This window comes from Dama dama, chromosome 23, assembly GCF_033118175.1.
Source record: "Dama dama isolate Ldn47 chromosome 23, ASM3311817v1, whole genome shotgun sequence".
NCBI lineage: Eukaryota > Metazoa > Chordata > Mammalia > Artiodactyla > Cervidae > Dama > Dama dama.
This window is the reverse complement of record NC_083703.1, coordinates 79731282-79758623: the sequence shown is the minus strand read 5'-3', so window position 1 is coordinate 79758623 and position 27342 is coordinate 79731282. Positions and strand designations below refer to the sequence as shown.

The 27342-nt window shown below is 45.6% G+C and overlaps 1 long non-coding RNA gene across 1 annotated transcript; it reads right to left on the bottom strand.

Annotated features, from left to right (window-relative positions):
* Window positions 1–6475: 6475 nt before the first annotated feature.
* LOC133044507 (uncharacterized) lies at window positions 6476–27134 on the bottom strand. Its single transcript, XR_009689955.1, has 3 exons — window positions 27040–27134; window positions 10723–10788; window positions 6476–7254 (listed from the first exon to the last, which is right to left on the bottom strand). It is a non-coding gene; the product is annotated as an uncharacterized LOC133044507 (long non-coding RNA).
* Between the last annotated feature and the right edge of the window lie 208 nt (window positions 27135–27342).

Below are 27342 nucleotides of genomic sequence, written 5' to 3'. Positions count from 1 at the left end.
CTAAAATCAAACAGCCTTCCCTCTTTCTAAACCTTGTACTTGCCTTATAAACCAATGCTCTTGAGTTTTCACCATGAGAGTTGAATTCTTTCAAGGTGAAATTCACAATCATATTTGTTGGTGTCAGAAGAAAAGATCCCATTAGGCAAACTTCTAAAGCCAAGGGTAAGCGTTTTGATATTACTGTTAGTGTTGGTTGCTTCAGCCGTGTCCACCTCTTTGAGACCCCTTGGACTGTGGCTCGCCAGGCTCCTCTGTCCATGCAATATCCAACTTGTCCATGTCCAGGCATGAATACTGGAGTGGGCTGCCATTCTCTTCTGCAGGGGATCTTCCTGACCCAGGGACTGAACTCAGGTCTCCTGCACTGTAGGCAGATTCTTCACTATCTGAGCTACCAGGAAGGCCTCATTTTGATATGAGATGCATTTAATTCCTAGCAGTTTATCCCTAACTCATGGCTCTTCTGCATTCAAAGTAGAGCTTGACACATCTTGTTCTCAACTAGGTTGATCATAGAGGATCTGAAAGACAAGGTGTCAGGCCATTCTCTACACGGCCAGGAATGATGCCACGAGGCCGGCAGAGCAGCGGGACCAGCCGTGTGAGCCGGGACAAGCAGAATGCGGGGAAAGGGTGTATGAATCAGACAATGAGGTGCCAAGAGCCGGATCGCTCATTCACCGACAACATGAGCAGACGATGGGGAGCCCATTCAACCTGTTGTCTCCACCCCAACCACGCACTGACTCTGGAGTCCTCTCTAAGTCCCTTTAGAAAGTATATGCATCTCTAGGGTGCTATAGGATGAATTGTGTCCACTTAAATTCATATGTTGAGGTCCTAGCTCCTCAGAATGAAATGATATTTGGTTTTCTCATTAATTTTTATTGGATATAGTTGCTTTACAATGTTGTAAATGTTGCTATACAGTTTCTGCTGTATAGCAAAGTAAATCAGATGCATGTTTACACACATCCCCTCCTTTTTGGATTTCCTTCCCACTTAGGTCACTGCAGAGCATGGAGTAGGGTCCCCTGCGCTATACAGTAGGTTCTCTTTAGTTATATTAATACATTCTGCACGCAGTATCTGTATATACGTCAACTCCAATCTCCCAATCCATCCCACCCCCGCTTCCCGCCTTGTGTACACGTTTGCTCTCCGTGCCCACATCTCTGTCTCTGCTTTGCGAATACGATCATTTATAGCATTTTCTAGATTCCACATATATGCATTAATATACCATATCTGTTTTTCTGACTTATTTCACTCTGTATGACACTCTCTAGGTCCGTCCACGTCTCTGAAAACGGCACAATTTCCCTCCTTTTTACGGCCGAGTGATCTTCCATTGTGTATATGTACCACGTCGTCTTTGTCCAGAATGTGACTATATTTGGAGATGGGGTCTTTAAAGGAATGACTTCAAAAATGAGGCTGTCGGGGTGGCTTCTGATCTGCTCTGACTGGTGTCTTTATAAAGCAAGATTCCGGATACATGTACACTTCACACACACAGAGGAAAGGCCATGTGAAGACACAGCAAGAAGGCAGTCACCTGCAAGTCAAGGAGGGAAGCCTCGGAAGAAACCAAACCTGGCAGCATTTCCATCTTGGACTTCTAGCCTCCAGAACCATGAGAAAATGAATTATTGTTGAAGCCACCCAGTCAGTGGCACTTTGTCATGGTGACCTGAGCAAACCTAATACGTTGGGAGAAAGAGCCTGAAGCAGAGAAGATCCTAAGAAAGTTCAGTGACAAAGAAACTTTGGTGTGTCAGTCAGGATAAACTAGGCTACGCTCGGATCAGCAAACCTTAACGGTTAGACAAGAAGGTCAATGTCTTGTTCATGGAAAGCCAGCCTCAGGTCCAGCCAACTCTCTGGGGCAGCTGACCTCCTGATGGTAGCAGAGCATTCATAGACACTTTGATTTTGCATTGTCTATGTATTACCATATCCGTTCACAGTTGAAGGAAGGAAGTACATGATAATCCCATGAGCATGCGTGCTAAGTTGCTTCAGTTGTGTCTGACTCCTTGCAGCCCCGTGGACTACGGCGGCCAGGCTCCTCTGTCCAGGGTTCTCCAGGCAAGCATACTAGAGCAGGGTGCTATAGCCTCCTCCGGGGGATCTTCCTGACCCAGGGATCGAACCCACGTCTCTTATGCCTCCCGCACTGGCAGGCAGGTTCTTTACCACCAGCACCAACTGGGAAGTTGATAATTGTATGTCAACTCCTGAATGCTTACACTCAAAAAATGTGACCCATTTCTACTCACATTTTATTGGCCAAAGACAGTTCTATGGTCATAGCTAACTCCAGGGAAGGGGGCAGCACCATCCCCCTGTGCAACCAGAAGGAGAGAAAGACTGCAAATAGAGGTAAACAGACATAACACCCGGCCTTCCCAGGTGGCGCTACTCGAAAAGAACCCGCCTGCCAATGCAGGAGACCTGGGCTCAACCCCTGGGTCGGGAAGATCCCCTGGAGAAGGGAATGGCTATTCCCCGCTCCAGTATTCTTGCCTGGAGAGTCTCATGGACAGAGGAGCCTGACAGGCTATAGGCCGTCACAAAGAGTTGGTCAATTCACACGACTGACGTGACTTAGCACACACACACACAGACATAACATCTATCATAGACATATGGACCCAGATCACCTGGAATTACCCAGGAACTAAATAATTTCCTACCTCACAATGGGCATGGGGTCTCAGAAGAGGAAACAAATTTAGTCCAGGAAAATTATTTTCACACCTGAATTGGCCATCTGTGATTTGCGGGTTGCTGACATAAAATTAAGATAAGAACAGTTAGAATTGCAGATTTTATAGAATCTCCATCTTATATCACTGTTTCCATGAAAATCCTGTATCACAAAAAAGCCACAAGCCCAGGGGCTTAAAGCCGTGCCCACTGGTGGTAGCTCACAGCTCTGGGGTCTGGCTGAGTGCGCCTTCTGAGCTTGCTGACGCCTCCGGGTCAGCCAGCAGGGGGCTGGGGGCTGGGGGCTGGGACAGCCACTACACGAAAGACTCAGCTCCCTGCTGTGCACGCATCCACCCCAGGCTCATCTCAGGGTTGTGGCAGGGATGTGAGGAACTGACAGGGGAGACAGAAAAGCAGACTGAAAAGAGAGGTGTAGAGAGACAGAAGTGGGAGAGCTCAGTAGCTGGCAATAGTACCCACCGTTCCAGCCGCTTTCCATCGGCCAAAGCAAGATGCAACTGGAGCAAATATTCAAGTGCTGAAGACATAAACTACCTCCAAGAAGGAGGAACATGCGAAAGGTGTGGCTGCAACACGGACGGGCAACTGGTCAGTGTTCTGCCACCATCACACTTCGGAGGAGAGCTGGTCCAAGCTCCAGGTGTTCTCAAAATCTGGAATACTCACAATCACCTGGAGTTCTTGCTAAAAAAAGAACAGACTGCTGGGGACCTCCCCCCACCCCCAGGTTTCTGCCTCAATAGGTCTGAGTGAAGCCTAAGAACCAGCATTTCCAATTAGTTCCCTGTAAAGTTAATGCTGATGCTGCTGGTTAGGAGATGGCACTTTGAGAATCAGTACAATAGCTTCCAGGAAGCCCAGAGGTTCAGTGGTAAAGAAGCCGCCTGCCAACGCAGGAGACACGGGTTCCATCCCTCGGTCAGGAAGATCCCCTGCAGAAGGAAGAGATAACCCATTCTAGTATTCATGCCTGGAGAAATCCCATGGACACCAGAGCCTGGAGGGCTACAGTCCATGAGGTCACAAAAGAGTCGGACACAACTCAGCGACTAAACAACAACAATGACAGCAGCCTCACTCACAAATCAGGAAAACCTGAAAACACAGGGAAGAACTGTCTGGATTACACATCGGGCCCACACCTCCGGCCTGGGCTTTCTTTTCCTGACACCCCGCTCAACTTGGCGACTCACTGCCTTGCCTTTGTGTGCCTCTGCCCTGAATATCATCATTATTTTTATTGTCATCATTAGTAATGATTAAGAAGATTGAGGTGTGACAAGGTGTTTAATATTCTGTCCAAGGCATGTTAAAAGCTCTGGGCCCTGTCAGAGAAGCACAGCCTCAATCCCAGCCAGACATGTAACACGCTGGCTACGAACCTCCATAGCACGACTCTGAAATGAAGCAGTCCCTGTCAACCAAGCCATTCATCTACATAAGAGGTCAAATGTGTCCTTATGAATCACACGAGAGCTCAGGGTTCCTGGCTGAGAGTTCAGCCAGTTCATCCACACACTCCCCAATCTAGACAGACGGGTTTCACGGTGCATGTCGGCCAATGCATGGGACAACCTGTATAAAAGTGACATGGCATTCAGTTCCCTCTGGATCCATGCTACAAAGCAAATCCTAATTATTTCCTCTACCTACATGCCTTGTTCTTGCACCTTGATAACTCTGTGGAAAGCGCTCAGGGAATTGGTTTAATGCAATCAATGCTCTTGGCTTTTCTTGACTGATGCTACAAGGTATCAGTTCAGTCATTCAGTCGCTCTGTCATGTCCAACTCTTTACAACCCCATGGACTGCAGCACACCAGGCCTCCCTGTCCATCACCAACTCCTGGAGCTGGCTCACACTCATGTCCATTGAGTCGGTAATGCCATCCAACCACCTCATCCTCTGTCATCCCCTTCTCCTCCTGCCTTCAATCTTTCCCGGCATCAGGGTCTTTTTCAATCAGTCAATTCTTCGCATCAGGTGGCCAAAGTATTGGAGCTTCAGCTTCAGCATCAGTCCTTCTAAAGAATATTCCAGGTTGATTTCCTTTAGGATTGACTGGTTGGATCTCCTTGCAGTCCAAGGGACTCTCAAGAGTCTTCTCCAGCACCACAGTTCAAAAGCACCAATTCTTCAGTGCTCAGCTTTCTTTATAAAGAAACTCTATTTCTCTCATAGAAACTCCAACTCTCACATCCATACACGACTACTGGAAAAACCATAGCTTTGACTAGATGGACCTTTGACAGCAAAGTAATGTCTCTGCTTTTTAATGTGCTGTCTAGGTTTGTCATAGCTTTTCTTCCAAGGAGCAAGCATCTTTTAATTTCATGGCTACAGTCACCATCTACAGTGATTTTGGAGCCCAAGAAAAGAAAGTCTGTCACTATTTCCATTGTTTCCCCATTTATTTGCCCTGAAGTGATGGGACCAGATGCCATGATCTTTGTTTTTTGAATGTTGAGTTTTAAGCCAGCTTTTTCACTCTCCTCTTTTACCTTCATCAAGCGGTTCTTTATTGATTAGATACTACCCACTGAACTTAAATCATAAGTTAAATTTCTTGGTATGTAGGGGGAAGTAAGAGATACCTCTGTGGGGGCTTTAAGGGAGAGGTGGAACAGGGCTAAAAACACACTTTTATTTCATAGGACTCAGAAAATTTAGAAAGGCAAGAAATAGGAATCGGAAGTAAGTCTCTGTGACTTTCAAAGTCACGTGTGACTTTCAAGCCTCTTTCAGCACCATGGCATGACCGAGAACTCCCTGGAGATGCTCCAGAAATCCCACAACATGTCCTGCAGGCTCCACCCCAGCCAGGTCTCAGAGGCTCTCTTCCTTCCACAGAACTGCCCCTTCCCAAGATTCAGTAGTGCCAGATCACTCAAAAAACAGCATGTTCTGGTTTAAAAGCTCTGTACAGTGTTATATTACCCAGATGCAAGATTTATGAAGTGCTTATGAGGTTAATCGGGAACAGACCCAGAGGAAAGAGGAAAGAAATTAAAAAAAAACAAACACCTTTATTTTTACTCTAATGAAATCCAGAGAAAATCAGGTTTTTTGGTCAAAGTAGTACTTTAGATAATCTTGCATGAAAAAAAAGTGAATATTTTAAGCCCCGGATACTTTTCTGATGGTTTCCTTTTAGATGAGAACAGTGACCACATATCCAGAAGGTCAAATAGCCCATGATTTTAGATTATCTAAAAGTATGTATGTGCTTCTTGGACCATTTAGGATGCAAGCCTTTCAGACATATTTCTCTCTAAACCTCACTCTGCCATTTCCCCGAAGAAGGACAGATGCTGACAGCCATGGAGTGATGTAAGCAGCGTGGAGCATCTTGGGGCGATGGAAAAAAATGCAAATATGCAAGCTGTGGGCTGGGAGAAGACATCACTTCTGCAGGAAGACAGAGTACAAACATGCCCAGGGCCGGTCACAGAAAGTCCTTTCTTGTCAGTGTTACAATCCCTCTGGCTCGCCTCAGCTTGGGGGACACGGAATCACAGAACAAGTTGTGATCGGCTTCCCCCTCCTGATTTAAAAGTCATTTCTGAAGCATTTCATTAAGAAAGGGAAGAGAAAAACTTCCCTCTCATTAAACATGATAGGAAGAGTTTAAGACATTCTTCTTCTCGCCTTCTCATTATCAGAAACACTGCAGCCAGCATCACTCAGATGTAAACTAAAAGGTCAGTTCTTCAGCAAGGAGGCATTTGGGACAGGTTAGGAAACAGCACTGCTGCCACCCAAAGCAGACGCTGGACCATCGCTCCGGCTGGCCCACGGCTGCTGCGTCTCTCCTCTCGGCAGTGGAATTGCAGTGGGACAAACGCTTCTCTTCTTTCTCGTCGTTTAGACTCCTTCTCTGTTTCCTATCAGAAAATGTTACCTCCATCTCACTCCTGACCCGAGTGATCCAGCCTCATCTGAGCCCCACAGGACAGGTGAGCTAATCCTACCATCTGTGTCTAAGTTCATCACCTCCAGGGAACTTTCCCAAGGGTTCCCCCTCAGCCTCCCTTCCACACCGTCTGCCAGAAGCCATGCTCCTGTCTCTAAAATTGCAAACCCCCACCTTTATGCACCCATATGCTATCTGCATATGTGTATGCAGATAAGTGAAAGTGGGTGCAGGTCAGGGAAGGTGGGTGCAGCTACTGCCTAAGAATACCCAACTGTTCATTCGGTAAATGAAGATTTATTGAGTGCTATTTGCTAGCACCTTCCTACAAGCTGAGGATACTGGAAAATAAGTGATGCAGGAAGCTTACAAACTATCAGGGGGCATAGGCATTAAACCAAGGACTCAATATGTTAGTTATCCGCAGGTGTAAGAAGGGCTCCAGAGGAGATCCAAAGCCTTGAGAAGGTGTCCCAGCAGACCCTGATCCAGTCTCACGATGACGGTCACAGAAGGCTCCCTTGAGGAAGTGTCAGGTGAGTGGGTATGAGACGGTCAAGGGAGAGAAAGGAACGCTCTTTCACACGATGTGTGCCAAGGTCCTAGGACAACACAAAGATGGATTTTTAAAAAAATTTTTTTAAGGTTTGTTAGAAATAATTGACATATTCATAGTATAAGTTCAAAGTACACAGCATGATGGTTTGAATTGCATATATTGTAAGCTGCTGTTTATCTTCTAAGGATTGGCAGTATTTTAGAATTTCTTGGTAATGACAATTATGAAACCAACTGTGCCACCCACATCCTTTTTGCTTTGGCCACCAGGGAGCTCAAAGTCAAATTTAAAGGTCAGTTTTAGTTGAGCTTGGCGATATGCTTACTAAATTCTTTTCTATAGGTCCTTGATTTTGGATCATATTTTCTACTTTTCTATTTATATTTCTCAGATCCTAAATTTGGTGATTTGTTGTTGTTCGGTCACTCATTTGTGTCCAATTCTTTTGCAGCCCCACGGACTGCAGCACACCAGGCATCCCTGTCCTAATTTGGTGATTACCAATATAGTTTTAGCTAACATTAATCTTCTTGAATAGACATAATAAAAAGAAAAACATAAAGGAAAATAATTTTTCTCCTTGTGATAAGAACTTCTAGGATTTACTATCTTAACAACTTCCCTGTGTACCAAACAGCAGTGTTAATGATAGTAAGCAGGTGGATTTTTTTTTTTTTTAAGACTTCAGAAACCAGCAGTGCCGAAGCAAAGAGAAACTGATGGGCAGATGCTACGTGAGCCTGTGCGCTTAGTCACTTGGTTGTGTCTGACTCTCTGCCACCCTTTGGACTGCAGCCCTCCAGGCTCCTCTGTCCCTGGATTTTTCAGACAAAAATACTGGAGTGGGTTGCTACCTAAAGGTTCCAAATTAAAGTCACATGACTTGGAAAGTAATTGGGAGCCACAGAAAGGTTCAATGACTGACTGTGATGTGATCATTGATAAGAAAACTAAATGTAGGGTTGTAAAAGGCCTCTCTAAAATGGGAGGATCGCCGGGCCCTCGCTGAGGTCTCTGGCCTCCTCTCTTCAGCTTCACTCACTGTGCACAGTCACACCGGACCCCAGTGTTCCTGGGGCAAACCGGGGCCTTTGCACGGGCTTTCCCCCGGCCCCCACCCCACGCAGCCACACGGCTTCATCATCCCCTCACCCCATGCGCGCTTCAGCTCAGATGGCCCCTCTCCAGACAGTCTCCTCTGAGGACTTGATCCAGGTCCTGCCACTGCCTCTCCTTAAGCTGAAGAATCATCATTTTAACACGAAAATCCAGATTTTGAGCTTCCCTGCACAAAGCTGAACCCCAGGGACTGTACAGCCACACCGCCACATGGCAACCGCTGGCCTGAACAGAAGGCTCATCCCCTTCAGAGGGACCTGCCATCAGCTGTCCTGCCACGGCCCCGGGGGCTCTGTACACAGGGTTTCTGCATACAGTCTGCGCTTCGGACAGAAAGCGTCTAGCTAATTTTTTTTAATTAAAAAAAAAAAAAATGTTGGCCACACTGCCCAGCATGTGGGATCTTAGTCCCTGACTAGAGATCAGACCCTTGCCCCCTGAGTGGAAGCGTACTGCGCGCTAAGTCGCTTCAGTAGGGTCCGACTCTTTGCAACCCTATGGACTGTAGCCCACCAGGCTCCACTGCCCATGGGATTCTCCAGACAAGAATACTGGAGTGAGTTGCCAGGCCCTCCTCCAGGGGATCTTCCTGACCCAGCGATCGACCCTGTGTCTCTTACGTCTCCTGCATTGGCGGGCAGGTTCTTTGCCACTAGAGCCACCTGGGAAACCCCCGGGGAAGCCGTGGAAGCAGTGTTAACCACTGGGCCGCCAGCAAAGACCCAGGTCCAGCTATTTCAGTCTGACTTTGTTGGGGGGCAGGAGTCACTGCCTGCTACATCTCCCACAAAAAAGACCAGCTTCTTTGCAGGACTCAGCTTCTTTCCAGCCTGTACGTCCTCCCTGGGGCACAGTGGCAGCCACCGCATCTATTCCCCAGATGCAAACCCCCCATGCTTCCACATAGGATGAGGACCTACCATTCTTGGTTCATCCCTTATGTCATCTAACACCCTGGTGACCTTCTGGCTGCCACCATCACAGTGGCCCGAGGGTTCCGAGAACATTCAGCGTGCACAGAACTGCCGGGTGAAAACGCAGCTCTCTGTCTTCCTCTCAGCCCTCCTGATGTCAACAGAGGTTACCCAAAGTAACCCTCGGGGGCCCGGCTAGCTCGCTTTATCTTGATATCTTTATGATACCAGGCCTCCCAAACACACACATTGGCCTTCTCAGTGTAATCCCCTGAAATGGCTCTTAACTGCTACCTGCAAACACGCAGATGCTTGAGATGAAGCAGCTCTAGTTAAAATGCTTATAAATTATAAGCGAGGTTAAGCCAGGACCTACAGATGAGTGGCAGATATGGATACAAGTGAGGTGTTTGGGATGCTTCTAGGTCTTAGTTGTCATTTACGAAGAGTTTTCCAAACTTAGTGGGTAAGAAGGGTCATCTGGAGTGCTTGTGAAAAATATATGCTCTCTTATGGTTGCTAGGGAGAGAAAGGAGGGGAAGAGATAGTTCTGGAGTTTGGGATTGACGTGCACAAACTCCTATACCTAAAGTGGAAAACTAACAAGGCCCTATTGTATAGCACATGAAGTCTGCTCAGTGTCACGTGTCAGCCTGGATGGGAGGGGAGTCTGGGGGAGAATGTTGTCATGTAGCTCAGCTGGTAAAGAATCCACCTGCAATGCAGGAGACCCCAGTTTGATTCCCGGGTCAGGAAGTTCCCCTGGAGAAGGGATAGGCTCCCCACTCCAGTATTCTTGGGCTTCCCTGGTGGCTCAGATGGTGAAGAATCTGCCTGTGATGTGGGAGACCTGGGTTGGATCCCTGGGTTGGGAAGGTCCCCTGGAGAAGGGCACAGCAACCCACTCCAGTCTTCTCGCGGGGAGAGCCCCATGGACAGAGGAGCCTGGCGGGCTGCAGTCTGTGGGGTCACGAGGAGTCAGACACGACTGAGCGACTGAGCACAGAGTTGTCATGTCGTGTTCAGCTGCTCAGTGGTGTCTGACTCTCTGTGACCCCATGGCCTGCTCCTCTCTCCATGGGATTTTCCCAGCAAGAATACTGGAGTGGGTTGTCATTTCCTCCCCCAGGAGATCTTCCTGACCCAGGGATGGAACATGCATCTCCCAAGTCGCATGCATTGCAGGCAGGTTCTTCACTGTGAGCCACCAAGGAAGCTGGATTCAGGTATATATACGGTTGACTCCCTTTGCTGTCCGCCTGAAACTGCTGCAACACTGTTAATCAGCTATACTCCAATATAAAATAAAAAGTTAAAAACCGTATGTTCTCAAGGCCCTCCTTCGGAGAGTCTCAGAAAATAGAAGATGGAGCCAGGGTGCTCCTGCTCTTTAAAAACTTGCCCCAAGTGGTTCTGATCAGCAGGGAAGGCTGGGAAACATGCAGTGGATCCCAGAGCTGGCTCAGCCTCACACTCACCTGGGATGATTCTTTAAGCTCGCAGGCAATCGGGCCCCTGTGGATACCATACTTGAGGCTCTGCATCTAGACTTGAAAGGACAGGAACCATCTGAGGGTCTTGTAAAAATGCAGATTCAGAGTTGGCAGGTCTGGGGCGGGGCCTGAGATTCTTGCAGGTGAGGCTACTATTGAGAATCATAGAGGACCAGCTAAGTGATTCATGAGGTCCAATGAACAATGAAAATGGGGCACCCCCAAACCAAAGAGAAGCCACCGCCTCTCCTCCAGTCCCTCTCTCCATCAGCCGTAATGTGCTGGGCTCCTGTGAGCAAGGGGAGAGTTGCGGGGTGAGTCCGTGAGGTCAAGGCCCCACCAGGGCTGGGGGCAGCCATCGTCGGGCAGTGCCTGGAAGTGGGCCACCAGGACCCACCCAGGGAGGCAGATGGGCAGCAGAGGGAGGAGCTGGTGTGAGCCGAAGCACCGAGTCCCTCCACATAAGTGGGGTCCCGTCAGACTTGTGAGACACAGACTTAAAGATAAAACTAGGAATTGAGGGAGGAGCACTGAAGTGTATACACACCATGTGTAAAACAGACAGCGAATGGGAAGCTGCTCCTCAGCGCGGGGAGCTCCGCCTGGGGCCCGGTGACACCCAAGGGGTGGGATGGGGTCAAGTGGAGGGAGGGTCAGGAGGGAGGGGAGCTGTGTGCCCCTGTGGCTGATTCATGTTGATGTATGGCAGAAACCAACACAATATCGTAAAGCAATTATCCTCCAAATAAAAATGAACAAATGGTTAAAAAATAAAGATAAAGTTAGGGATTTGAATATGGAGGCCAAGAGCATTAAACCTCAAGCACAGGGTCCCCTTCTGAGTGCAGAATTTTCTGGCTCTGCATTGGTTACATGCCCAGGCAGTGACCGCAAACCATTAGCATCCATAAAGACAAAGTGGTCTCTGCTTTGGTTACTGACCCAACAAGGGTCGTTTTGAAAATTTTTAAATATTATCTCTTGTAAACGAGTCTTTATAGGTACATGAAAGAAATTGAAAGGTGGGAGTGACTCTTTTACAAGAAACAGCATTATTTGCACTAAGACAAAAGGAGGTAGGGTGGAATAGTGGCTAAATGTACTGACTCTAGAGTAGACAGCTTCAGGTCAAGTCCTATTTTTATCACTTATTAGCAGTGTGACCTTGGTCAAAGTACTTAATTCCCTTGTCCCTCAACTTCCTCATTGGTAAAGGCGCATGATGTGGCTATCAACATACCTACACATAAATCCTTACTAAGATTAATCAATTAGTTCTCATAGGACTAACTATGAGCTTTATTGAGAGATGGCAGAGCAAGACTGGCAAACTCTGGGCCCACGGCCCTCCATCTGTTTTTATCAATAAAGTTTTATTGGAACAGCACCTTGCCCATCTGTGCTCCTATCGTCTATGGCTATTTTCATGCTACAGTGGCAGAGCTGAGTAGATGTGAGGCTAAAACATATGCCTCTTGCCCTTTTCAGGGAACATTTGCTGGACATGGTCATCCGAGCCCAGGGTCTCACATAGGTGATTTAACCTTCAATTTGTTTAAATTACATCTAAGTCCTCTTTAAAGAGTGAGCACACACTCTCAGATGTATTGTAGATCATCCTGTAACACCACTGAGGCCACATCTTTCTCATTTGAATGACCAGAATAACTCAGTTTTGTGCAGACCTTGGAATAAATCTTCTAACTCTGGGAACATATCTTGAAGTCCATGTACAGGCTAAGCCTTGTTTGAAAAGGCATCACTCTGCCCTGTTCTTTTTCCGAAGTTCTGCGCTGCCCGCGTCCACTCCATAAACCTACACTAGCACATGCATTGGCGCGGCACGTGTAGGACATCAGGGTTAAACGCCAGGTGAAGGCCGGCTGCATCTGCTCAAGATGGGCACAAGGGCACAGGCAACCAGCCATTCGGAAGGGAGAGTGTTACCCACTTGTTGGCGCTAAGCTGCTCATCAGGCCACCACCAACTTGTTAAGATAAATATTATTATAATCTTCATTTTCTATGTGAGGAAGCCAAGGATCAGAGAGGTTGTGTAACTTGCCCAAGGTCACCCAGCTGGTAAACGATTGGAACCGGCTGTCTGGCACCAGGAAAAACCCTCTAGCCCAGGGGTTTGCAAATGCTTTCTGTAAAGGGCCACCAGATGGTAAATATTTTCTGCTTTCCACATGGTCTCTGCCACAGCTCCTCAATTCAGCTATTAGAGCAGAAAGCAGTCACAGACAATATGGAAATAAACGGATGTGGCTATGTTCTAATAAAACTTTCTTGACAGAAACAGGTGACAGGCTGGATTTGCCACTGACTGTGGTTTACCTACTCCAACTCTAACCACCAAGTTAGAACCGCTGCTTCTAATACTCATATTAGAATAAATCATCATTAATAGTATTGACTCCCATCGTGAATATAAGAACAACAGTGTGTGTCTTGGATTGCATGAGAACAGCCTACCCAAGCTGTCTTTTTTTACCCCCCAGAGCTATATCCACTTCTGAGCTGAAAGGCCTCTTTCTGGAATTCCATCTTGCCGCCATCCGCCATCTGAGAGGGGAAAGAGGAATCCTCCTCTCAGATGGGATTTAGTCAATCACGTCTACAATGCAGCCTGACCTCTGCTTTCGACTCAGGCAGGCGCGGACGTCTGGGACAGCTCTCCGGGGTGCCGCGCAGCAAGCCACTGCCATGCCCCAGGCAGCCACTAGCTCACAGGTTTCAGCCCAACTCCTGGGGGCAAGGGGTACCAAACCGTACCCCCATAATACCTGTCAGCAATTAGGAGCACAGAAAATGGGGATCAGGTTTGCTAACCCGAGAGACTCACAAAGCATCACGACGGCTGGCAAAACTCATACAAGAGGGCCTGGCGTGGGGGCAGCAGAAACGAGACTCGTCACCCATCAGACAGCAGAGCCCAGCGCGGTCCATGTGGATGATGTGACGTATCCCTTGGTAAAGAGGGACCACATGTAACAGGAGCCGACAGAAACTGAGAAAAACTCGTTTTCAGGTTGAAAAGCAGCCATCGGTCTTGACAGGATCCCTTCTACTCAATTTTACCCCCTGCGCTTTCCGGAAGCAAACGCCAGCCAGTGGCATTTTTTTTTCCTTCCCCCTCAAAAGTTCAAAGGGCGAGATGTGAACACAGCCAGTAAAAAGCCCTGAACGGCTGCGGCTTGTTGGGGTCGTAATTCTTTCCTGCAAAGTTACCTTTCCTGTTTCTATGAATTACTCTTACATTCTTGTAAGAGATATGGTTTGAGGTATTTATGGTGCATTCAATTCTGCTATCATTGATTTATTGAACGAAACCAGCTCAGGGATATGATGGAAAGGCCCTAATTCCAAAACCTCTTCCATCTCGGCACGAAGAGTATTTTCTGCCCTGTTGGCCTCCTGCAGATGACCAGCCGAGATAAACAGAGGGCACCCCACTCCCTGTTGCAATGTGCGTGGGGATGTGAAGGAATCAATCAGACAAAAGCAGATTATTACAGTGTCTGAGAGAGATCAAACAGAGCTGGCACCCGCACCCACACACGCCTGATTTACAGGCCGGCTGATAAAGTGCCGCAGCTCACTGTCAGGAGAACATGACAACTCCTTGAGCTCTGTGGATAAATTATTGCTGAAGCCCATGATAACATTTCTCCACCTAGCAACCAAACATAACAGGATGTGGCTTTTAGTACTAGGAGCCAAATGATACAAAGACGAGACGCCCAGGAGCTCTCGAACCTCTGAAAGCATATTCTAAGACGGAATAGGAAAACAGCAGTCTCGTGAAAACACACATGAAATCTATGAGTAATTAATAACTCAGCAGACGATTCCCAGACCTTTCCCATCCAGGCAGGTGCACAAAGGAATGTGTTCTGTTTTATGATGAATATTCCTATGACCAAAAGGTACCTTCGCTGAGCATTTGCTCTGTGCTGGGAATGGGGCTGAGTGCGTAATGTTGCCTCCGAGGGGCGCCTCCAAAGGCGGACTCCACATGCACGCTAAGTCACTGCAGTCGTGTCTGACCCTTGTGACCCCATGGACCAGAGCCTGCCAGACTCCTCTCTGTCCATGGGATTCTCCAGACAAGAATACTGGAGTCGATTGCCATGCCCAGTGATTAAAAGAGTCAGCCTGGACAACCGAATTGAGACACGTCGACTCCCGCACTGAGAAAAGTTACCCTGTTTCTGGTTCTCTATCTCGTTCCCAATTACATCAAGGAGAAACCTCAGGCAATACTAAGCTGTCTCACGCACCTCTCCAACAACTGAAAATTTCTTTCTCAAACAAAGAAAGGGAAGGCAGAGCCAGCTAGATTCTAAGAAGCCAGCATTGCTCTGCTTTTACTATTTTTGTGTTTTAAATCACCATCTTTTTCAACAGAGAGAATAGACCTGTGGTTGCCAAGGGGGCGGGGGTGAGGGAGGGCGGAGTGGGCGTCTGGGGTAAGCAGATGTCAATTGCCACATGACTACGTGTCAAAATTTTGACTCGACTTATTAAGGAGGGAATCAAAGTGATGGCAAGAGCGGTTCAAAGGAGGAGGTGAGGGATGCCACTTTATGCTGTAAGTGGCTCGAAAGGAGCTGAAACGAATTTGCTACGAGATTCAAAACTGGGCCATGTCCTATGGTCACCAAGCCACAACTGCCTGGGTTTCTCTTTTCTCCAGACAGAAGTCTGTGAGTTAACACACAACTTATGTTTTCTGGTTCCAACCAAACAGCAAACAGCAAGTCAAACTTACAGGCGCACTCTCCTTAGTGTTAAGTTAACTCCTGGGTGAGTCTGATCAGTCATGGTGCAAGGACATGGAGTCATCCTTAGCTTTATCTGCAGGTTTCACATAAATTTTTAAACAAGCCTCATCAAGTTTATGCTATAATGTCTGATGCCTTCATGTGTATAAGAGTGCCAGTGCCTCCCTAAAATTCCAAATTAGTATGTTTACAGTGGGCCCCAGAATACGTGTTTTAATAAACTCCTATGAAGGAGAGGGTGGGATGAATTGAGAGAGTAGGATTGACACAGATACACGACCATGTGTAAAGCAGACAGCTGGTGGGAAGATGCCGTCTGGCCCAGGGAGCTCAGCGCGGTTCTCCGTGATGACCCAGGGGTGGGATGGGCGTGTGTAGGGAAGGGAGGTTCAGGAGGGAAGGGACACACACATACTTACAGCTGGTTCACGCTATGGTACAGCAGAAATGAACAGCATTGTTAAGCCATCATCCTCCAATTAAAAATCAACTAGTTAATTTAAAAAATAAACTCCCAGATCCGGTACAGACAGGCTACAATCATATATTAAGAAATGGCCAGCTTAAGTCATTTAAACCATAGCTATGGGGAGGTATTTTGGTTAAATGTGCTCTCACTTGCAAGAAATAAAAACCTGGACCCAAGGTGGTTCCAAGAATGAAGAAGACTTAACGACAGGAGAGAAGAGGTGGGGTCGGGTCTAGGGCGGCTCCAGTCTGTGCAGTGATGTCTCTGATAACAGAGGAGAATCTGTCCACTTCTCACTTCTCAGCACGCACGTGGGGCTGTCGACAAGATGCACCCAGTGATTCCGTGTGTCACTTCCTGGCTTAATATGTAGAGGTATAAGAGAGGATTCCTATCCTGTGAAGTGTGTCTTACAATAGGACTGGGGAACCCTTTTCCAGAAACTTCCCCCACCCACAACCCAGCAGACTTCCCAGAGTTCATTGTCCAGAATTACATCAAGTGAGCATTCCTGAGTCACCTGCTGGCAGGTGGGATTTGAATGGAAAACCTTACACCAATCAGGTTTACTGAGGAACTGGAATGGGGTTGGCCTCCCCTAAGGCAACTTGTTGAGTGGGGAAGGTGTGGATATCCGAAGAAAACCAGGATTCTACGGAAGAGAAGTGGAGATGCAGATAATGAAGAAATTAGATCAGCAACCACCAGGGTCCACATTAGATGCGTTAAAAAGGAATTACAATCAGCATCTTAAAATCAGCTTGTATTAAAGATTTGTGGGAAACTGCCTGAATGCCATGGTAATCTCCAAGCACATTGCCAGGCAAGCTAACCCAGTCATCACAGAACAGAAAGGTTCACAGACCAAATTAAGATGCTGGGATCACAGTTTAATAGATCAATTGGAAACACATATCCACAAGTGAGGGTGGCAGTGAAGAAGGATGAATAGATGGAGCACGGAGGATTTTTATATATAAAAATATATAAATTGATACACTGCCAAATACAGACTTCCCTGGTGGCTCAGTCAGTAAAGAACCCGCCTACCAGCACAGGAGACACAGGAGATGCAGGTTCCATCCCCGGGTCGGGAAGATCCCCCGGAGGAGGAGATGGCAACCACTCCAGCATTCTTGCCTGGAGAATCCCATGGACAGAGGAGCCTGGTGGGCTACAGTCCATGGGGTTGCAAGAATCGGACACGACTTAGCAACTAAAACCTACCAAACCATACTGATACGTAACATAACAACGGATACACATCATCAGACGTCTGTCCAGGCCCACAGAATGTACATCACCAAGAGTGAACCCTGATATAAACTATGGCCTCTGGGTAAAAATTATGCGTCAAGGCAGGCTCATCAGTTGTAACAAATGCACCACTCTGGTGGGTGATATTGATGATAGGGGATGCTCCGCACGCATGATGACAAGGAATACATGGGAAATCACCATGACTTCTCCCAATTTTGCTACAAAACTAAAACTTCTTTGAAAAAGAAAGCCTTTTTTAAAAATTTAGGTTTTTAGAAAAAGAAGCAAAGGGAAATAAATGGGATGTCACACTTAGGATAAAAATGCAAGCATGCAGAAAGACCACACCACTTTAGTCAGAGATCAGAAATCATTCATTGATGCATCCTTTACCTCCCTCCTGCATCATCCTCTGCAAACGCCATAGCGAGGTTACAAGGACCAGAACTGAGCTCTGAGCAAGGGGACCACAAATGGAAGATGCTTGGGACCAATGGCACATACTTGCTCTATCCTGGCAAATACACCTGTCCACAGCTATCTCTAGCCAATCAGCCTGCTGAGTCACTAAGGGTTTTATCTGCACTTCTAGGTTGGAGTGCAGAACAGGAGCATCCGGAGGCCTCCAGTGGGGGCTGATTTAAGGAGGACACAGCTGTCAGCCCAGAGATGTCATGATCTCTCACTCTGACTTGGTCTTTCCATCCATTTCTGGCTATAAGTAAAGCTCTTGCTTGTTCCATCAAGCATTCCAGCTCTTCTGTATCATTCTCATGATTACTAGTTTACTCTGTTATTTAGCATATCTCCTGAATTCCACCTTTGTTCCACAAGCTCTTCCTTACACTCTTAACACAGCCTGAGAGTATCACTGACATTTCATAAGCCACTAGCTTACCTACCATCAATGCTTACAATTTCTTATGAGTTTCATCCATCCCATCTGCTTTCTTGTCTTGTCTAGTAGGTTTAAATATACTCAAATAATACAGCAAACCCATATTATAAAAGACCTAAAGTGTTGTGATGAGGGTGAAAGAGAGAGGAATGACTAATAGATAAAAAGAAATGTAAGAAAAACAGGAATCAGATACAATTTCTTTTTTAACAGGTATGTATTTGGCTGCACTGGGTCTCAGTGGCAGCATGGGGAATCTTTATTTGCAGCATGTGGAATCTAGTTCCCTGGCCAGGGATCAAACCTGGGCCCCTGCATTCGTAGCACAGAGTCTTAGCCACCAGGGATGTCCCAGAATTTCTTAAAAACTATGAGACAATTGGGAGAATTGAACTCTGTCTGGATACCTGATACCAAGAAATTACCATACATTTTAGGTACAAATACTGTATTTTTAGGTATGAAGAGCTAACGAGTTTTATGCTTAAGAAATGCATACCAAGGTATTTATGGATCAAATTACATGATATCTGAAGTTTGCTTCAAAATAAGCCAATGTTTTGCAATTCATATCAACAAACAGTTCGTGAGCTTATGCTAAGCAGAGTTTTGCAAACTGAGAGTCGTGAGTCATTAGTAAGTTAATTGGCTTGGTGGGCTTTGGCCAGAACATATGAATAATGAATAGAAGAGAATACAAAATATCAAGAGTGTGTGGCATTCCATTATGGTAAATTTTGTTCCATGAAACTTCTGTTTCAACTCTGTGTGTATATGTGTTATGGACATATAGAGTAGGTCATGGTATAAAATGCGTTTCTTCCTGTGGGTTACAGTTAATGAGGTTTGAAGAACACAGTTGAAAGCAGTATCCTGATCCCTGGTAGACACAGCTGACACAAGAAGGATAAGATGTAGTTTCCACTTGCCCAAAGAGACAGACGTGAATAGGCAACCAGCGTGGACCACTGAGAGCTCTGCTAGCCGTGAGCCCCGAGGACTGTGGGAAGACACAGCAGGCACTGACTAACGCTGGCAGAGGCTTCACAGAACGGGTCACACGTGAAATGGGTGTTGAAAGATGGTGAAGGGCGAGAAGGGCACCTCTCAGCCAGGGAACAAAGAGGCGCAGAGGCGTAAACGCACACGTGGCCTATTTGGGCAAAGGAAAGTAACTTGGTGAGGCTGCGATCCGGCGGAGAAATGATGACGGCTTGGAATAGAGCAGGGGGCGAGGGGGTTGGGGTTCTGAGTGTTTCATTCTTCCCAAACACCCAGCAATCACGACTCATCGTCTCCTTCCCAGGACCCCTCCCAGAGTCCTTTCCTCTTACTTTTTTGAATGTTTGCCTGCTTGCTTACCGACCTGGCTGCACTGGGTCCTGGTCGCGGCACACAGCACCTTCGCTGGGTCCCGTGGGGCTTCACTGCGCTGCACAGACTCTCTGGTTGGGTCGCACAGGCTCAGTAGTTGGTGCACGGGCTCCGCTGCCCCGTGGCTTGTGGGACCTCAGTTCCCTGACCCGGGATTGGATCCGAGTCCCCCTCGTTGCCAGGCAGACTCTGAGCCGCTGGACCACCAGGGAGGTCCCCCGGCCCCCTTTTCGTGTGATGTCCACTATCACCTCACAGGTCAGTGCGCTCACCGCGATGCCTCACTCGTGGTGATGGACTGTCAGCCCTGCACACAGATATGCCCTCTGACCCTCTCTGCGCATCGTTCCCCAGCCCTGGGTGCTGCAGCTGCTAGGCTGTCCCCTCTCCCTCTCGGAAGATAGCTGTCTGACCACAGAAAGCTGGATGCGCTGGAAGGTCGCAGCCCTTCGGCGATGACCGGCTGGTGTCGGGGTGTGAAAGCCTGGCTCCGTCGACTCAAACTGCGATCGACGTGGAGGTCTGAGCTACGCTCCGTGGTTCCCCTGTGCGGTCAGACCTCAATTTCACTCTGGGGGGTTTCACCCCGGGGGACTTTGTCTGAAATCTCTCCTTCACTGGTGTCACCTAGGAGCACAACCCTAATAAATCACTTGCCCGTGAACTCTTGTCTTGGGGCTCTGCCCTAGCAGACCTGGAACTAATGCACATTCTGTGCACAAAGAGTCAGAAGCATGAACGACCGACTCACTTGGCTGTCCCCCTGAAACGCACGCAACACTGTAAGCCGACTACACTCCAATAAAACATTTCTTCAAAGTCATGAAGTTCTTTTAACTCTCCACGTTCTCACTGCAGCAGCCTAGGTTCTACATTGAAGGCAAAAGGAGAAGAGGGCAACAGAGGATGAGATGGTGAGATAGCATCACCAACTCAATGGACATAAATTTGGGCAAACTGCGGGAGTCAGTGAAGGACAGGAAAGCCTGGCATGCTGCAGTCCCCCAGGTCACAAAGAATCAGACATGACTTAGCAACTGAACGATAACAACAGGTTGTATATGGACTTCCCCGGTGACTTAGTGGTAAGGAATCCGCCTGCCAGTGCAGGAGATGCAAATTCAATTGCCTCGGTTGGGAAGATCCTCTGGAGAAGGAAATGGAATCCATCTCCAATATTCTTGCTTGGGAAATCTTATGGACAGAGGAACCTGGCAGTTTACAGCCCATGAGGTCACAAAGAGTCAGACACGACTTGGCAACTAAACCATAAGATTTTACATATGTATTTATACTGTCTAGTTTGCTGCAATAGATTTCTACTTTAATTCATTTATTCAGAAAATAGTATTGTGCCTCTACTATAATCTAGGCACTGCTGACATCTACTTAAATTCATCTTCTGTTAATTTGTCTTGAAACATCGTTTTCACAAGGTCACCTTATTATCAAAATCTTCCGAGGGCTCCCAATCACCTCGCGAGTTTTTCCTTAGGCTCAAGTCATCTCCTTTATAAAGGAAAATATAGATATTCTCATGGACCTTGGATGTAATTTTTGAAATTCATTATAATTTAACTTCAATATGTATAAACATAAAACTAGTTATAAACTCCTTATAGTGACAGTTTTGATATAACTATAAATCCAGAATAAATTTTCAAATTATATTCAAACACAACTACAAAACCAATAAAATTTAAATTCCCAACATTAATTTAATGTGACAGATGATGGTACTTTGCTGGAACAAAAATCACTGATATTTGGTTTAATAGCAGAAGGATATAGTCTCAGGTTTGTTTGTATATTTAATCTGTTTCTATATCAGTTTCAATAATGCTAATGTAAGGAATAATGCTTAATGTAATGAATAGTGATTCTCACAAGAAAACTGTCTAAAATTGTATTAATCACTGAAATTTTTTATTTCTAATTCAGGATCATCAGAACCAAAATCTGCCCAAGAATAACCCTTGCATGCCCGTTGCATTAAGGCATATATTGATAACTCTGCAGAACTATTTTGTTCCCTTAAAGATAAGATTTGCTGCTATTGTTTAGTCACTAAGTTGTGTCCAACTCTTCTGCGACCACACTGACTGCATCCTGCCAGGCTCATCTGTCCATGGGATTTCCTAGGCAAGAATACTGGAGTGGGTTACCATTTCCTTCTCCAGGGGGTCTTCCTGACCCAGAGATTGAACCCTGCATTGCAGGCGGATTCCTTACGGCTGAGCCACCAGGAAAGCCCAAAGATGAGGTTAGCACTGTGCTGTTCCAGGAATCTTCATCAAATGAATATTTATTCCACATGCTTTGCAAGCAGGATCAGGCTTGGCTTCCTAGAAGCAAATCTGAGACAAAGATTCAGATGCAGGGGTTTATTTCAAAACTGATCTTAGTTAACCACTGGTGAGCAATGTGGGTACATGATATAGAGAAGGAAAGGTCAACACACCATGCCGTGATAGACAGGTGTGGAGCTCATTGCCATGGAAACCTCAGAACTGGCCCACCAAGAAGTGAGGCAACTAGGATATTTATCCTCCAATTCCCGTTTGTCATTGGTGGACAGCTGCTCCCAAAATTATCTCCACACATCTGGCCTGCCAAGAGAAAGCCGTTAGGCAAAGACTCAGAAGTGCTTGTAGCTGGACACCTGGGCACAGGCCAGGACAGTGACTGCCAGCCAGGTACGGGCAAGGCACCATCAGCATCTGTCTCAGAAGCAGATTCTTTCTTTCCTGGGTGTTAACGGCTGCGCTGTCCAAACTGAAGGGTTTCAAGTTGACAAGTTCCATAACAAAATCCGCGCGCACAGGCAGGACACTCACCCTGTAGAAGTCTGGCCTGTCCATCCTACTGGGTGCTGTGTACAGACTCAAATGGCCAGAATTTCCTCTATGCAAACAAATGCGAGATCCTTATGCATTCAACTGAGGTAACATTGTTTATCCTCCACTTGCAGTATACAGTGAGGGCTGATTTTCTACATATGCTTGTAATAATTTCCAATTATCATTACAATTTAGAAAATAAAAACTAAAGTTTCACGTAGAACTTCATAACCCCTGACAATAAGTGTTGAGACCCCCCCAAGGTGGTGGGAGAGGATTGGAGGAGTAGGAAATGAGGGAAGGGCAGAAAGAAACTGACCTGCATTAAAATGTACAACAGCCTGAAATTCACGGCCCACTGAAACCTACCCTCAAGCCTCCATCGAAACTTTCCATCGTCAAATGAATCTACTAGCAATGTGATGAGCATACCTTGGGCTTATCGCCTACCAGATTCACATCTTTCAGCCTGTCTACAATTCATGTGGACCTACCTAAGTCCTGCAGAGAGGCCAGGCCTTCCCAGGTTGCTCTGGTTCACGACAAATTCACAGATGCTAACTCTCACTTGCCGATTAACCACAGGCTGCACTCCTGTGTCCTTGGTCTTGTGTTGTTTTCTAACATCACATGTGTTCACGTCACACACCCCCAACCAAGCTGTGCCACCTATGATGAGACTAAGCCAGCACAGCTCAATGGAAGGACTCAGATCCTGCAATCCACCCAGCTGCTCACAGACACGGGCTCAGCTGTGTACTGGCTGTAACCTTGACCCTCCATTTCCCCATCCGGAAGAGAGAGACCCTGGTACCTCCCTCACAGCGCTGCTGTGCGGATAAATATCTGAAAACGTTTTGCAGAATGTCTACACTTAGCATCTGCCCAATGAAAGGAGTCCCCTCTTACTTTGCAAACATGTATTTTCAGTGCGCGGTTCTTTCCAACAGCCTTGAGAAATTTCCAGTATCATCTTGAAGGTCTGGCTCTTGTGATGAGTTGAGAGACCTTTGGTTGCACTGTGATTTGCCAGTAATCTAAACACATTTTTATAAGACACTATTCTAGGGAGAGAACATCTGGATCTCTCTCATCTTTCTCTTAAAAAATTTTCCTGTCTGTGCCTGTAGAAAGATAAAGAATTGATAAAGAGATTCTCAGGGTCATGGTTACATTTTGTTGATAAGAAATTTCCTTATTTGGCTGAAACAGATGTTCAGCTAAGAAATGTCTTGCCAGTGCAAACCCTATCCCACAAGCTTGTTATTGATTCACATGGAGCATTGATTCACATAGAGCCAGGATTATGCAGACTTAGATCTGTCCTCATCGTGGGCAAGTACAATTAAGAGACCTAGTTTCCGTAACCCTGGCCACCAATAGCAAGTGTTAAAATGTCTATGAAGCTGACTCAGTGATCATTCATGATTTTTTTGTTTTGTTTTGTTTTCTCTTTAATACAGGCTGTTGAATTTTGCTTTTTATGATGGTTTTATCTTGACCCTATTCACAAGGCCAAGACCTAGGGTGCTGCCATCCATCACTGAGGGCAACTCTTTAAAGTCATCTGCGTTCCTTGTTGTTGTTTAAGTCACGTCTGGCTCTATGCAACCCCACGGACTATAGCCCACCAGGCTTCTCTGTCCAGGGGATTTCCTAGGCAAGAATAATCGAGTGGGTTGCCATTTCCTTCTCCGGGGAGTCTTCCCGACCCAGGAATCGAACCCTCAGCTCCTGCACGGCAGGCGGATTCTTCACCACTAACCAGGAGGAAAGCCCAGCGTTCAATAATAAAATGACAGTTAATGACAGGCAACTCTGAAGAGCAAGCTTCTCCTTTTGCACAAATGAGCTCTTAATTTTCTGCAGTACGGGACACAGTCTCTTGCTTTTTCGAGATGAAAACCAGAAGCAGCAGGAAGTGCCTACAGTTCACTGAGTATTTATATCATTTAAACTGCAAACAAAAAAATTCCTTCTAAATGGAATGAACCTTTGGAGCTGAGGTTATCAGGACTTACAGGTGAACTGCTGTGTGATCGGCGATAGAAGCCTGTTCACCAGGCACTAAGTTCGAGGCCACTTCACTTGGGACCAGCAGCTGAAAAGCAGCTAAGTGCTAAATGCTAGAGGCGAGTTGTTGTTTTAGAATGGACGCTGTGGATCCCGAGGGTTCCTTCTATTCCAGACACTCTCCCAAGGTCTTCCCATACTCTCCCACATCTTACAGAGAGGTTTCATAGACATAGTCTTTGAAAATAGACGCTTCTATATGACCAGTTTTGTTAACAAAGTCTGACTTGAACCCTGTGGTTAGAAAAGTGTCTGGCTGCAAGTAACAAAAAACTCAAACAATGTGTAGGTCTATTTTTTTTTTTCAGGTAACCAGAAATTCAATGGTAAACAATTCTACGCTGCTTCAGTTGCATGTGTCTATCAGCAACAATCAAGGCTTCTACATCTGGCTCCTTCGTTCTTAGAATGAATGTTTTGCCGCCAAGGCTCCTGAATCTCCAGACATCATGTCTGTATTCTAGGAAGAGAATAGGGGCAAGGGCTTATAAAGAATCTGCCAATCAGGTTTAAAAAATTTTTTGCAAAGCCTCTCAGCAAAGCCTACTGCCTATATCTCACTAGATAAAACTGGGTGGACTGGCCATCCCTCTCCTCAAGGAGGTCTTGGATGTTAGGTATTTTAGTTGGGCATATTTCTTCTCCAAAGAAAATCAGAATTTTATTAGTACAAAGGAAGGGAATATAGGTAATATCCAGACAACCAGCAATGTCTATTTTATTAGGGTCTGGGAATGAGAGTCATCCCTGAATAGGAAATCATTTGCATTAAAAATACTAAAACCTCTTTTTTTCTGGAGACATGTCTACTCTTAACAGGATTATAAGCTGAGTTAGCCAAAACATAAAAACAAGAACACTAACTTGGTCATACTCAACGAGGCTTGATCATCAGTGAAGTTGAACTTTGGGTTGTTTTGCCTTTCCTGGAGTCATAAATATATCTCTGAAAATATTTTTATTTATGTTTAAATTGGTCTTTTCCATCACAAAGCAAGTTCCTCCTGAAAACTACTTTCTTTAAAAGCAAGATCCTCTGTGTTACATCTTATCATCCTGCTGTCTTCCATTTTAAAATTAGAGCTCTATTCTAAAAAGAATGTTGGCCACCTGAAATAACATCCAAGAAAACAGAAAACTTCAAAAAACACCCTTTATTTTCTGTCTTCCCCACTAGATTATTAAATTCATTAGGGAAAGAACCATTTCTTTGTTCTCTATTATATTCCAAACATTCACCACAGGATCAGAATGTATAAGATAGTCAAGAAGTACTTTATAAATAAATGTTACATATTTTTTAAAAATATTGTTTTCCTAAAAGCATTATTATTGGAGCTCAAAGTAAATTTATAATACAAACATAAACCAGAAAAACATAATCCCAATTATCTTAATCTGAAGAGACACTACATAAAATTCAGAATTAACTTCTGAATGAACAGTAACAATAAACTCAACAAACTTGAGATAAAAGTGAACCTCTGAAGCATGAGGAATGTTTCAAATCAACAGACAAGATCATACTTTAGAAACCCTAAAAGTCATCCTATTAAAACCAGAAGTGGGATAGAAAAATAAAAGAAGATTCTTTTCTTGCCAATATTATTAAACTTTCTTTAAACTCAGCTAGTAAAGTTAGACTAGAAGATAATTCTAAGTACAATTATTGGAAAAGATAAGACAAAAGTATTGGCTGATTATATGACCATCTTCTAGGAAACTCAAGAGGATCAATGAAAAAACAATTAGAAATAAAAGTTCAGTAAGTTGATGAGTTACAGAATAAATTCTGAAAATGTGCCAGCAATAATTAGAAAACATTTGTGATATAACATTGATGTAAAATGCAGGCTTCAAAATACACACACACACACACACAAACTACTATCTCTACTTGATATAAAAATGGAAATAGATTTATAGCTATTGACACACAGATGTAAGCAAATTGCAATACAGATACTGACACACAGTGTTAGACCAATGACACTAAATGAAGAAATCTCTGCTTCTCTTCACCTATGAGCATTCCATTGAGTCACCCACGTAGGAAAATGAAATCGAAATAATCAACACGGAGCACAGGAGCGTGTGTAACTGAGACCTTCAGCAAGGGACCCATATTTCCATGTTCTCCGCCCGTGGTGTCTTAATAAATACACATCTCTCTTAGTCAATGCTCACTCAATGGTTCATTCTGCCATAGTTTCAACTTTCCTAAACCATGACCACTGGCTTTGTTGAGTTGTCCTTCAAAAATGAATTTTGTAAATGGTACACAGCCTTTATTTTAGGCAAAGTCATCCTAAATCCACCCTCCAAATCTGGTTTAAATCAATCCAGACCAAGAGTCAGACCATTCATTTTATTTTCATCGATATATCAAAGCTTAAGAGGAAATATACTAAAACACGTTTTAATGGGATAAGAGGTTTTTGTATGCTTTTATTATATCTTCAGATTTTCTACACTGACTAGGCATTACTTTAGATTTTTAAAGATTTTTTTTAATCTTGATTCAACCCTTTTCTAAATCCTTCATTTCCTATCTCCCAGCACATCTTTCCAAGAAATATCTCAAATCTTCAAAATATACCTTGAGTCTGGTCCAGTGCTCTTCTCCGTGGCTATCAGCCTGGTCCAACATAATGCCTTTTCCTTCCTGGGTATCTCTCCTGAACCCGAGGTTCATCTCCTGCTGCAATCAGTTCTTTCAACCAACACAGATCAAGAGAGACCTAACGCAGGACGCCTGTACCAGCTGACAGGAAGTGAATCATAGTAAGTGAGCAGCCACAGGTGGAGGGGGCTAACAGTCCCGCCAAGAGACAGGCTGAGACCCGGGGAATGGTTAAGCCTTTTTCAGTTCCAACTCCAAGCTACATACATCCTCCTCATC